The sequence below is a fragment of the Cetorhinus maximus genome, unplaced genomic scaffold (genome assembly GCF_964194155.1).
Source record: "Cetorhinus maximus unplaced genomic scaffold, sCetMax3.hap1.1 HAP1_SCAFFOLD_363, whole genome shotgun sequence".
NCBI classification, from domain to species: Eukaryota; Metazoa; Chordata; class Chondrichthyes; order Lamniformes; family Cetorhinidae; genus Cetorhinus; species Cetorhinus maximus.
In genome coordinates, this window is record NW_027596309.1 from 230,596 (window position 1) to 243,387 (window position 12,792).

At 52.8% G+C, this 12,792-nt stretch overlaps 1 long non-coding RNA gene across 1 annotated transcript in view; it reads right to left on the minus strand.

Moving 5' to 3' along the window:
• The window catches only part of LOC144673430 (uncharacterized), a 37,125-nt gene extending 25,503 nt beyond the window's left edge, over positions 1 to 11,622 (minus strand). Inside the window, exon 1 of the long non-coding RNA XR_013574308.1 lies at positions 11,467 to 11,622. This is a non-coding gene — a long non-coding RNA (uncharacterized LOC144673430). The remainder of the gene's footprint in view (positions 1 to 11,466) is intronic.
• Positions 11,623 to 12,792: the final 1,170 nt, after the last annotated feature.

Sequence of the window (12,792 nt, forward strand, 5' to 3'; positions counted from 1 at the left end):
CGTAATATCAAAAAACAGCTGAAGGCACTGGATACTGCAAAGGCTATGGGCCCTGACAATATTCTGGCAATAGCATTGAAGACTAGTGTTCCAGTCTCTAGCCAAGCTGTTCCAGCACAGCTACAACACTGACATCTACCCAGCTATGTGGAAAATCGCCCTGGTATGTCCTGTACACAAAAAGCAGGACTAATCCAACCCGGCCAATTACCACCCCATCAGTCTACTGTCCATCATCAGTAAAGTAATGCAAGGGGTCATCAACAGTGCTATCAAGCGGCACTGGTTTATCAATCCCCCAGGATGTAGATAGTGGGGGATTCAGCAATAACCTGCATCCAGTTTGGGTTCCGTCGGGGCCACTCAGCTCCTGACCTCATTACAGCCTTGGTTCAAACATGGACAAAAGAGTTGAATCCCCGAGGTGAGGTGAGAGTGACTGCCCTTGACACCAAGTCAGCATTTGACCAAGTGTGGCATCAAGGAGCCCTAGCAAAACTGGAGTCAATGGGAATCAGGGGGAAAACTCTCCGCTGGTTGGAGACATACCGAGCACAAAGGAAGATGGTTGTGATTGTTGGAGGTCAGTCATCTCAGCTACAGAACATCACTGCAGGAGTTCCTCAGGGTAATGTCCTCAGCCCAACCATCTTCAGCTGCTTCATCAATGACCTTCCTTCCATCATAAGGTCAGAAGTGGGGATGTTCGTTGATCATTGCACAATGTTCAGCACCATTCGCGACTCCTCAGATACTGAAGCAGCCCCATGTCCAAATGCAGCAAGACCTGGACAATATCCAGGCTTGGGCTGACAAGTGGCAAGTAACATTCATGCCACACAAGTGTCAGGCAATGACCAGCTCCAACAAGAGAGAACCCAACCATCGCCCCTTGATGTTCAGTGGCATTACCATCACTGAATCCTCCCCACTATCAACATCCTGGGGGTCACCATTGACCAGAAACTGAACTGGACCAGCCATATAAATACTGTGGCTACAAGAACAGGTCAGGGGCTGGGAATCCTGCGGAGAGTAACTCACCTCCTGACTCCCCAAAGCCTGTCCACCATCTACAAGGCACAAGTCAGGAGTGTGATGGGATACTCCCCACCTGCCTGGATGAGTGCAGCTCCCAAAACACTCAAGAAGCTCGACACCGTTCAGGACAAAGCCGCCCCACTTGATCGGCACCACATCCACAAACATTCATTCCCTCCACCACCGACGCACAGTAGCAGCAGTGTGTGTACCATCTACAAGATGCACTGCAGGAACTCACCAAGGCTCCTTCGACAGCACCTTCCAAACCCACGACCACTACTATCTAGAAGGACAAGGGCAACAGACACATGGGGAACACCACCAACTGGAAGTTCCCCTCCAAGTCACTCACCGTCCTGACTTGGAAATGTATCAGCCATTCCTTCACTGTTACTGGGTCAAAATCTTGGAACTCCCTCCATAACAGCACCGTGGGTGTACCTACACCACAGGGACTGCAGTGGTTCAAGAAGGCAGCTCACCACCACCTCCTCAAAGGCAGCTAGGAATAGGGAATAAATACTGGCCCAGCCAGCGAAGCCCACACCCAGTGAATGAATTCTAAAAACAATTATTAGAATTCTTTGAGGAAGTAACAAGCAGGATAGATAAAGGGGAACCAGTAGATGTGATATATTTGAACTTCCAAAAGACGCTCGATAAGGTACCGCGCATAAGACTACTTAATAATATAAGGGCCCTTGGTGTTGTGGGTAGTATATTAGCAAGGATAGAGGATTGGCTAACTAATAGAAGACAGAGAGCTGTAATAAGGGGGGCATTTTCAGGATGGGAACCTGTAACTTGTGGAGGGCCACAGAGATCAGTGCTGGGGCCACAATTATTTATAATATATATTAATGACTTGGATGAGGGAAGTGAATGTACTATCGCCAAGTTTGCAGATGACACAAAAATAAATGGGAAGGCAAGTGGTGAGGATGACACAAGGAGTGGACAGAGGGATATAGACAGATTAAGTGAGTGGGCAAAAACTTGGCTGGTGGAATATAATGTGGGAAAATGTGAGATTATGCACTTTGGCAGGAAGAATAGAGGAGCTGAATATTATTTAAATGGAGAAAGGCTGCAGAAAGCTGCAGCATAGAGGGATTTGGGGGTCCTCGTGCATGAATCACAAAAAGCTAACATACAAGTTCAGCAGGTAATAGGGAAGGCAAATGGAGTGTTGGCCTTTATTTCAAAGGGAATGGAGTATAAAAATAGGGAAGTCTTGCTAAATCTATACAAAGCACTGGTTAGACCACACCTAGAATACTGTGAACAGTTTTGGTCCCCTTATCTAAGGAAAGATATCCTGACATTGGAGGCAGTCCAGAGAAGGTTCACTAGGTTGATCCTGGGTATGGAGGGATTTTCTTATGAGGAGAGGTTGAGTAGGTTGGGCCTGTACTCATTGGAGTTTAGAAGAATGAGAGGCGACCTTATTGAAACATATAAGATTCTTAGGGGGCTTGACAGGGTAGATGCTGAGAGGCTGTATCCCCTTGTGGGAGAGTCTAGGACCAGAGGCCATAATCTCAGAGTAAGGGGGGCGTCCACTTAAGACAGGGATAAGGAGGAATTTCATCTCTCAGAGGGTAGTGAATCTGTGGAATTCTTTACCGCAGGGGGCTGTAGAGGTTGGGTCGTTAGGTATATTCAAGGCCGAGATAGACAGATTTTTAATCAGTAAGGGAATCGAGGGCTATGGGGAAAAGGCAGGAAAGCGGAGTTGAGGATCATCAGATCAGCCACGATCTCGTTGAATGGCGGAGCAGACTCGATGGGCCGAATGGCCTACTTCTGTTCCCACGTCTTATGGTGATGCCATTGAATGTGAAGGGGGCGATGGTTGGATTCTCTCTTGTTGGACACAGTCATTGCAGTCAGTGGAGGACGGTTCATTATTACTCCCGCAGATTGCAGTCAGTGGAGGACGGTTCATTATTACTCCCGCAGATTGCAGTCAGTGGAGGATAGTTCATTATTACTCCCGCAGATTGCAGTCAGTGAAGGAAGGTTCATTATTACTCCCGCAGGTTGCAGTCAGTGGAGGGCAGTTCATTATTACTCCCGCAGATTGCAGTCAGTGGAGGACGGTTCATTATTACTCCCGCAGATTGCAGTCAGTGGAGGACGGTTCATTATTACTCCTGCAGGTTGCAGTCAGCGGAGGACGGTTCATTATTACTCCCGCAGATTGCAGTCAGTGGAGGACAGTTCATTATTACTCCCGCAGATTGCAGTCAGTGGAGGATAGTTCATTATTACTCCCGCAGATTGCAGTCAGTGGAGGACGGTTCATTATTACTCCCACAGGTTGCAGTCAGTGGAGGACAGTTCATTATTACTCCCGCAGATTGCAGTCAGTGGAGGACAGTTCATTATTACTCCCGCAGATTGCAGTGAGTGGCAGATGGTTCATTATTACTCCCGCAAATTGCAGTCAGTGGCGGACGGTTCATTATTACTCCCGCAAATTGCAGTCAGTGGAGGACAGTTCATTATTACTCCCGCAAATTGCAGTCAGTGAAGGACAGTTCATTATTACTCCCGCAAATTGCAGTCACTGGAGGGCAGTTCATTATTACTCCCGCAGATTGCAGTCAGTGGAGGGCAGTTCATTATTACTCCCGCAGATTGCAGTCAGTGGAGGGCAGTTCATTATTACTCCCGCAAATTGCAGTCATTGGAGGACAGTTCATTATTACTCCCGCAAATTGCAGTCACTGGAGGGCAGTTCATTATTACTCCCACAAATTGCAGTCAGTGGAGGGCGGTTCATTATTACTCCAGCAAATTGCAGTCAGTGGAGGACGGTTCATTATTACTCCCACAAATTGCAGTCAGTGGAGGGCGGTTCATTATTACTCCCGCAGGTTACAGTCAGTGGAGGGCGGGTCATTATTACTCCCGCAGGTTGCAGTCAGTGGAGGGCGGGTCATTATTACTCCCGCAGATTGCAGTCAGTGGAGGACAGTTCATCACATCTGTTCATTGTTTCCTGAAAGGCTGGTGACGTTGGCCACTATGGTGCGAATAAATTGGCTTCGTGGCTCCCACGATGATGCTTCTACCCCGATCTGTCAGCTTGCCAAGGTGGCTGACTGCCCTGTACCTAACCTGATAGTTGCACTGATTTATTTAGGGCGTACAGGCTCCTCTGGAGTGCCACCCTTTAAATGAACAGGAAGGTCAAGACAATGAAACACCCCTGGAAACCATTGGCTGCATCATAACACCGCCCGACCTCTCCCCACCCAAACTGTCTTCACCTTACTACCCCCACGCCTGGCTTCCCCCTTCCCAACTCTCGGAGGGTCAGTATTGAGGGAGCGCCGCACTGTCAGAAGGTCAGTACTGAGTGAGCGCCGCACTGTCAGAGGCTCGGTGCCGAGGGAGAGCCGCACTGTCGGAGGGTCAGTGCTGAGGGAGCACCGCACTGTCGGAGGGTCAGTGCTGAGGGAGCACCGCACTGTCGGAGGGTCAGTGCTGAGGGAGAGCCGCACTGTCAGAGGCTCGGTGCCGAGGGAGAGCCGCACTGTCGGAGGGTCAGTGCTGAGGGAGCACCGCACTGTCGGAGGGTCAGTGCTGAGGGAGAGCCGCACTGTCGGAGGGTCAGTGCTGAGGGAGAGCCGCACTGTCGGAGGGTCAGTGCTGAGGGAGCGCCGCACTGTCGGAGGGTCAGTGCTGAGGGAGCGCCGCACTGTCAGAGGCTCGGTGCCGAGGGAGAGCCGCACTGTCGGAGGGTCAGTGCTGAGGGAGCACCACACTGTCGGAGGGTCAGTACTGAGGGAGAGCCGCACTGTCGGAGGGTCAGTGCTGAGGGAGCGCCGCACTGTCGGAGGGTCAGTACTGAGGGAGAGCCGCACTGTCGGAGGGTCAGTGCTGAGGGAGCGCCGCACTGTCGGAGGGTCAGTACTGAGGGAGCGCCGCACTGTCGGAGGGTCAGTGCTGAGGGAGCGCCGCACTGTCGGAGGGTCAGAGCCGCACTGTCGGATGGTCAGTACTGAGGGAGAGCAGCACTGTCGGAGGGTCAGCGCTGAGGGAGAGCCGCACTGTCGGAGGGTCAGTGCTGAGGGAGAGCCGCACTGTCGGAGGGTCAGTGCTGAGGGAGAGCCGCACTGTCGGAGGGTCAGTGCTGAGGGAGAGCAGCACTGTCGGAGGGTCAGCGCTGAGGGAGAGCCGCACTGTCGGAGGGTCAGTGCTGAGGGAGAGCCGCACTGTCGGAGGGTCAGTGCTGAGGGAGAGCCGCACTGTCGGAGGGTCAGTGCTGAGGGAGAGCCGCACTGTGGGAGGGTCAGCGCTGAGGGAGAGCCGCACTGTCGGAGGTGCTGTCTTTCAGGATGCAACATTAAACCGAGATTCCGTCTGCTCTTTCAGGTGGGTCTAAAACATCCCACAGCCACTTCTAGGAGAAGAACTGTGCGGGCGGGTGGGGGGAGTTCCCCCCTGCGCCCTGGGATCAACATTTGCCCCTGAATCAACATCACCAAAACAGATTATCAGGCCATTATCCCATCACTGTCGACGGGGGCTTGCTGTGCACAAATTTGTTGCCCGCATTCGCCAGACGCTACAACAGTGGCTACACATTGAGAACACATTCACTGGCTGGAGGAGGTTACAGAGATGGGGAGACGGCCGATGGCCTTGGGAGAGACTTGAAACCGAGGATGGAGAATTCTTTTTTTATATATATATATATTCATTCACGGGAAGTGGGCTTCTCTGGCTGGGCCCAGCATTTATTGCCCATCCCTAATTGCCCCCTTGAGAAGGTGGTGGCTCACCACTTTAGGAAGAGTGTGAAGGCGTTGGGGAGGGAGAGAGAGAGTGCGGAAAAGATTGGCGGGGATGGTTCCAAGGACGAGGAGCTTCAGTCCCGTGGAAAGATGGGAGAAGTCGGGACCGTTCCCCTCAGAGAAGAGAAGGTTCGAGAGGAGCTTTGATCGAGGGGGTTCAAAACCGCGATGAGTCCGGATAGAGTGAACGAGGAGGAAAATGTTCCTGTTGGCGGGAGGATCGGGGACCAGAGGGACGCGGAATGAAGTGAATCGGGAAAATAAACAGAGGGGGAGGCGAGGGGATGACCAGAATTTCTCTTTTCCACTGAGTGAGTAGTGGTGATCTGGAAGACGCTTGTCTGGATGGATCCTCTTGACAGGACGCTCCTCCCTCAGCGCTGACCCTCCGACAGTGCGGCGCTCGCTCAGTTCTGACCCTCCGACAGTGCGGCTCTCCCTCAGCACTGACCCTCCGACAGTGCGGCTCCTCCCTCAGCGCTGACCCTCCGACAGTGAGGCTCTTCCTCAGTACTGACCCTCCGACAGTGCGGCACTCCCTCAGCACTGACCGTCCGACAGTGCGGCGCTCCCTCAGTACTGACCCTCCGACAGTGCGACTCTTCCTCAGCACTGACCCTCCGACAGTGCGGCTCTCCCTCAGTACTGACCCTCCGACAGTGCGGCGCTTCCTCAGCATTGACCCTCCAACAGTGCGGCTCTCCCTCAGTACTGACCCTCCGACAGTGCGGCTCTCCCTCAGCACTGACCCTCCGACAGTGCGGCTCTCCCTCAGTACTGACCCTCCGACAGTGCGGCTCTCCCTCAGCACTGACCCTCCGACAGTGCGGCTCTCCCTCAGTACTGACCCTCCGACAGTGCGGCTCTCCCTCAGCACTGACCCTCCGACAGTGCGGCTCTCCCTCAGTACTGACCCTCCGACAGTGCGGCTCTCCCTCAGTACTGACCCTCCGACAGTGCGGCTCTCCCTCAGTACTGACCCTCCGACAGTGCGGCTCTCCCTCAGCGCTGACCCTCCGACAGTGCGGCTCTCCCTCAGCGCTGACCCTCCGACAGTGCGGCTCTCCCTCAGCGCTGACCCTCCGACAGTGCGGCTCTCCCTCAGCGCTGACCCTCCGACAGTGCGGCTCTCCCTCAGCGCTGACCCTCCGACAGTGCGGCTCTCCCTCAGCACTGACCCTCCGACAGTGCGGCTCTCCCTCAGCACTGACCCTCCGACAGTGCGGCTCTCCCTCAGTACTGACCCTCCGACAGTGCGGCTCTCCCTCAGCACTGACCCTCCGACAGTGCGGCTCTCCCTCAGCGCTGACCCTCCGACAGTGCGGCTGTCCCTCAGCACTGACCCTCCGACAGTGCGGTTTCAAGTTTCTGGTCGTGTTGACATCAGGGAACTTCCAGGTGGTGGGTGTTCCCCATGTGTCTGCTGCCCTCGTCCTTCTAGATGGTAGCGGGCGTGGGTTTGGGCGGCGCTGTCGAAGGAGCCTTGGCGAGTTGCTGCAGTGCACCTTGTAGATGGTACACACACTGCTGCTACTGTGCGTCGGTGGGTGGAGTGAGCGAATGTTGGTGGATGGGGTGCCGATCGAGCGGGGGCTGCTTTGTCCTGGACGGTGTCGAGCTTCTCGAGGGTTGTGGGAGCTGCAACTCATCCAGGCAAAGTGGGGAGTGTCCCCATCACACTCCTGACTTGTGCCGTGTAGATGGTGGACAGGCTTTGGTGGGGGGAGTCAGGAGGTGAGTTACTCTCCGCAGGATTCCCAGCCTCTGACCTGCTCTTGAACGGCGGAGCGGGCTCGAGTGGCTCCTCGCTCGTACGTCCGTATGTCTCCTGATCCAGGCTGCCGCGTTGACATCCGATGGCGTTGACATTGCGCCGTGTTATCTACACAAGCGTCTGCTGAGGGAGGAGCAAACGGCCCTCACTAAAAGCCTCCCCCTCCAGCCAAAACGAAGAGGGGGGTGGGGGCTGGTGACCCCTTGCGTACCCCTGCCCTGCGGGTCAGGGGCCAGAGCTCTTCGAACGAGTCACCGTCATCGGGCAGAACCACCCTTAGAAACAGGAGTGTGCGAGACGGTGTTCAGAGGTCCCATCGACGGGGGAGGTCTGCGATGGGGGGGGGAGGCGTTTCCTCACACTTCACCCTACCGAGTGGGACGTTGGTACCAGGAGCTCCGGAGATCAACCCGCACCCCGCCAACCATCGTTTGCCCTGTCAACCGCCTTCACCTGCGTCACCGCTCGTACGCTTTTCCCATCTGTTTTTTAATGGGTCGTAATCTTTCTTTCGTAAGCCTGAGACTCACGTCCACGTTCTCAACGCTAGATCATCCCGAACCTTTGGTCCTTCCTGTCCACTCCAACCAGGCCCCCTCATGGCAGGAGGAGGCCACTCGGCCCCTCGAGCCCTGCTACCCCCATTCAATAAGATGGCGGCTGATCTGGTGGTAACCTCAACCCCACACTCCCTGCCCAACCCCCCCCCCCGATAACCTTTCACCCCCTTGTTGATCAAGAATCCATCTCGCTCAGCCTTAAAAATATTCACAGACTCTGCTTCCCACCACCTGTTGAGGAAGAGAGTTCCAGAGACTCACCACCCTCGGAGAGAAAAAGCTTCTCCTCATCTCTGTCCTCAATGGGCGACCCTTTATTTTCAAACAGTGACCCCCCCCACCTCGTTCTAGATTCTCCCACAAGAGGAAACATCCTCTCCACATCCCACCCTGTCCGAGACCCCCTCAGAATCTTAAAAGGTTTCAACCGAGTCGCCTCTCACTCTTATAAAGTCCAGCGGATACAAGCCTAACCTGTTCGACCTTTCCTCATAAGACAGCCCGCCCATTCCTGGTATTAGTCTGGTAAACCTTCTCTGAACTGCTTCCAACGCATTTACATCCTTCCTTAAATAAGGAGACCAATACTGTGCACAACACTCCAGATGTGGTCTCACCAGTGCCCTGTACAACTGAAGCAGAACCTCCCTAACTTTTATATTCAATTCCCCTCATAATAAATGATAACTTTCTATTAGCTTTCCTAACTACCTGCTGTACCTGCATACTAACTTTCTGTGATTCATGCACTCGGACACCCAGATCCCTCAGCGTCTCAGAGCTCTGCAACCTCTCACCATTTAGATAATACGCTTCATACTAACCTTCTGTGAGTCATGCACTAGGACACCCAGATCCCTCTGCACCTCAGAGCTCTGCAATCTCTCACCATTTAGATAATATGCTTCATACTAACCTTCTGTGAGTCATGCACTAGGACACTCAGATCCCTCTGCGCCAGAGAGCTCTGCAATCTCTCACCATTTAGATAATACGCTTCATACTAACCTTCTGTGAGTCATGCACTAGGACACCCAGATCCCTCTGCACCTCAGAGCTCTGCAATCTCTCACCATTTAGATAATACGCTTCATACTAATCTTCTGTGATTCATGCACTAGGACACCCAGATCCCTCTGCATCTCAGAGCTCTGCAATCTCTCGCCATTTAGATAATGTTTCTTTTTATTCTTCCTGCCAAAGTGGACAATTTCACATTTGCCCACATTATACCCCATTTGCCAGATCTTTGCCGACTCACTTAACCTATCTATGTCACTTTGTAGCCTCCTTATGTCCTCTTCACAATTTATTTTCATATCTATCTTTGTGTCATCAGCAAATTTGGCCACCATTCCTACGGTCCCTTCACGCAAGTCATTTATATAAATTGTAAAGAGTTGAGGCCCCTGCACTGGTGCCCGTGGCACACCGCTCGTTACATCCTGCCAACCAGAAAATGACCCATTTATGCCTACTCTCTATTTCCTGTTAGCTAACCAATCTTCTACCTATGTCAATATGTTACCCCCTACACCGTGAGCTTTTATTTTCCACAATAACCTTTGACGTGACACCTTATTGAATGCCTTCTGGAAATCTAAGTACAGCACATCTACCGGTTCCCCCTTTATCCACAGCACATGTGACTCCTCCAAAGAACTCCAATATAAACAACGATTTCCCTTTCACAAAACCATGTGGACTCTGCCTGATTGCCTTAAACTTTTCTAAGTGCCCCGCTATCACATCTTTAATAACAGCTTCTAACACATTTTCCATTTTGACCGAGGTTAGGCTAACTGGCCTGTAGTCTCCTGCTTTCTGTCTCCCTCCCTTTTCAAATAAAGGAGTTAACGTTGGCTATTTTCTGATCGGATGGAATCTTCCCCGAATCCAGGGAATTTTGGGAAAATCAAAACCAACGCGTCTACCATTTCGCTAGCCACTTCTCTCAAGACCCGAGGATGAAGTCTGCCCGCAGCTCCAACAGTTTTCTCAATACCGCTTCGCTGGTGACTGTAATTTTCTTCAGTTCCTCCCTCCCATTGCCTGATTTACAGCTATTTCTGGGATGTTCCTTGTATCCTCTATAGTGAGGACTGATGCAAGATATCTGTTCAATTCATCTGCCGTCTCCTTACCTTCCATTATTAATTCCCTAGACTCACTTTCCATTAGACCATGCTCACTTTGTTAACTCTTTTCTTATTTAAGTATCTAAAAAGAACTCTTACAATCCGCCTTTATATTTCTAGCTAGCTTTCTCTCATACTCTTAATTTTTTCCCTCCTTATTAATATTTTTGTCATTCTTTGCTGCTCTTAATATTCTGTCCAATCTTCTGACCTGCCGCCCGCCTCTGCTTTAAGTTTGATACTGTCTTTAATTATTTTAGTTAACCACGGATGGTGGTTCTTCCCCTTGGAATTTTTCTTTCTCTTTGGAATGTATCGATTCTGTTTATTCTGAAACATCCCCTTAAATATCTGCCACTGCATCTCTATGGACCTGTCCATTAACCTCATATGCAGGTCCACTTTAGCAAGCTCTGCTTTCATGCCCTCATAATTGCCCTTATTTAAGTCTAAAATACTAGTCTTGGACCCACTCTTCTCTCCCTCCAACTGAATGTAAAATTCAGTCATGTTATGATCGCTGCTACTTAGGTGGGGTGCCTTCACGATGAGGTTATCAATTAATCCCATCTCGTTGCACAATACCAGGTCTAGTATAACCTGCTCTCTGGTTGGCTCCTGTCCCTGTATAACAGGCTGGAGGAGGAGGGGCTGAATGGCCTCGTCCTGTCCCTGTGTAACAGTCTGGAGGAAAGAGGGGCTGAATGGCCTCCTCCTGTCCTTGCATCACAGTCTGGAGGAGGAGGGGCTGAATGGCCTCCTCCTGCCCCTGTGTAACAGTCTGAAGGAGAGAGGGGCTGAATGGCCTCCTCCTGTCCCTGTGTAACAGGCTGGAGGAGGAGGAGGAGGAGCTGAATGGCCTCCTCCTGTCCCTGTGTAACAGGCTGGAGGAGGAGGGGCTGAATGGCCTCCTCCTGTCCCTGTATAACAGGCTGGAGGAGAGAGGGGCTGAATGGCCTCCCTGCTAGCCCAGCAGAACTCAAATGAGAATCATAGACACTTTGCCCACTGACAAATCCTTTGCTGGCTGTGCCTTATTTAATCCCCATCTTTTTTTTAAAAAAAACATTAAATTAGAAATATAAAATTATAAACACAGCTGCCTCTCACAATGAGGGGTAGAGTGATTGGTGTCCACTTACCACCCCAGCTGACGTCCTGCCTCCTCTGCGCGCTGATTGGTTGGAGGACCGCACGCCCGGCTCGGTCCTCCAGGATCTCCCATTGGACCGAGGCGACGTCAATCATCCAGGGCCCGGCCCACTGACGTCACCAGACCGACATATTTCCCCCTCCCTTACCCCCCCGCCTGCCCGCGGTAATAATATAACGAACGATGAGGGTAAAAAAATGTCAAATCAATTCATTGCCATCGATTCGTATCTGAGCCAGGAATAAAGATCAGACGGAAGCTTCAATTAATCAAGAGTTTTTTCCGGTTTTTGTTTTCTGGACCAAAGACACCTCGGGCCCAGGTACGCCTGCGCGGCCACACCAACCGCCGCGGCCTCGCCACTTCCTCCGCCCCCCAAAACACCCGGGGTTCCGCGCATGCGCGCGTGCGGATAAGGGGGGGCTGGGCCATATGCTTGACGTCGCTAGTGGGCGTGCCCAACGTCTCGGACGTCATGGGGGCACTGAGCGCTCAGGCTCACGACGGTTGCTCCAGCAACCCTCCCTCCCTCCCCCCCACTCCGGTCAGGATTCCAAACGGATTTGAAGTATTTATCGGGATCAAGTTTGCTGCAAAACCGGCTAAAATTGACGCGCTTATACTTTTCTATACCAAGGTCCTTCGGGGAAGCGGGAAGCTCTGATGGGACGTGAATCGCGGACCGACTGATGTCGCTGGGAGGACTCCTGGTCCTCCAGCCAATCGCGGAGGAGAGGAGGCGGTGCTTGCTCCCTTGATGACGTCATGGAGACGGGGCCCCGCCCTCCCCCCACCTCTAAGCTGGACGGGCCAACGAGGCAGGTCCAACCCCATTGATTGACGCTGAATACGAACCAATCAGCGGACCGAATGCCGCCCAGAGGTGAGCAGGCGGGAGCTCTTCAGCCCGCCCCTCCAATATGACGTCACGTTCAGCGCTCCCTCGGGCTGGACAGGAGCAGAGACTGGGGGGGGGGCCCCCGCTTTGACTGACGTGACGCGGGAGCCAATCAGGGGAGGGGAGGGGGCTGGGAGGACTGCTGGTCCTCCAGTCAATCGTGGAGGGAGGAGGAGGAGGAGGTGGGACCTAATCCCACCCCCCCCATGACGTCATTGGCTGCAGGTCCCACTCTCCCTCATTGTCTCCAATGTCATAGAAACATATGGAGCACGAGGAGGCCATTCAGCCCTTCGAGCCCTGCTCCCCCATTCATCATGATCATGGCTGATCGTCCAACTCAATAGCCTGCTCCCGCTTTCTCCCCATGCCCTTTGACCCCTTTCGCCCCCAAGAGCTATATCTAACTCCTTCTGG